Raw genomic sequence first — 1,505 nt, 5'->3', positions numbered from 1 at the left:
TAATCACCATTTCTATTCTTTTCCTGCGGTATTGAAGCATGAAACTGTTCTACCACTCTGTAGGCCAGGAAGTCCCATTAATTCTTTCGGAAGACGCTAAATAATAATAATAAGAAAATTCTTGTATCAATATAGTAAAATTTAAATTGTTGAACTCAATTCAACAATTTACATTACTAAATTATTTTATTGTTAGTTGAAAAATATTTATTTAATTATCAGTTGACTATTTTAAATTTAAAAGAGAAGATATTTACTTATCAAATCAGTACCGCTGTGATTAAAAACTTCGAAATACTCGAACACTCTTTCTTTTTGCAAGTACGTGGGGTGTTCCATTTAATCCAGCATTCGATGTATCTTTTCACAACCATGTTGGTTATATATTACCAGATGAAGATGAAGTTCATCAATTACATAAAATATAATACAATCGCCAGAATTCAATTTTTGATCCGTAACCAAGTCTTGCCATCCTCCATGTATGACCAAGTTGTCTTCAACAACAATTATGCGTACCCTTTTTTTATACGTTTAGTTGTAGTGAATGACACAGTGTTCCTTCGGCTTTGACCGTCGAGTGTTCCTTCGGCTTTGACCGTCGATTTAATGATGTTAAACATTCCTTTGGTAGTGCCTGAAAAATAAAATGTTAAACTGTTGGTTACCAGTTTAATATACACATGAAATTAATAGTTTTTGGTTATTATATTTGGTTTAATAAACGTATTGATGTTATATTAATGAAGCTACATACCTTATCTGGATCATTAGCATCATCCACAAACAATGTATGTTGAAAGTCAATAATTTTACCAGAGTATTTCATGAAGTTAAAATAATTTTTCGAACACATAGTAGTTAAATAAATTAGCAACTCATATTTTCCTTTGTTCATAGCACTAAAACAAAGAATACCCGATTCTCGTAACTTAAGATCTTGAATGATCTTTGTCCAGCCTATACTTAGAATTATTGTTCGATCACCTTGTCGAAAACCAACTTCCGAACAATATCCGTTTAGGGTGTGGATCCAAACATTATGCGTAGGCATCAACCGATCATAATAGGTTTCGAACCATTGATATGGCAGAGGCTCTTATAAAGAAATTGATAATATTATATATGTTATAATGCATGACCTTTATGTAAAAACAAGTTGTAAAATAATAATATTATATAATTTCAATATCACTTCGTGATTATCTGGACTGTCTATTACATGGATGAACGAATGTGGAGGAATGTCCGAATACAATGATGCAATTCAAGCTGTTACATATGTAAATGTATAATGAATATTTATCAAATTATATGAAAAGAAACATAATAATAAAATGGAGTATGTATGATTGCTAGAATCTGTTATCCACGCCCAGTTCGATGTGAAAATAAAATAAGATTTATTAGTTTTTGACATCGTACAGATAAAAATATGGCCTGATCTATTTGATATGTCCGCCAATTTTACTCAATACATGTTACGAACTATGGTCAATCAATGT

Source organism: Rutidosis leptorrhynchoides, chromosome 10 (genome assembly GCF_046630445.1).
Source record: "Rutidosis leptorrhynchoides isolate AG116_Rl617_1_P2 chromosome 10, CSIRO_AGI_Rlap_v1, whole genome shotgun sequence".
Classification (NCBI taxonomy): domain Eukaryota; kingdom Viridiplantae; phylum Streptophyta; class Magnoliopsida; order Asterales; family Asteraceae; genus Rutidosis; species Rutidosis leptorrhynchoides.
The sequence above is the reverse complement of the archived record's forward strand: the minus strand, read 5'-3'. Positions refer to the sequence as shown.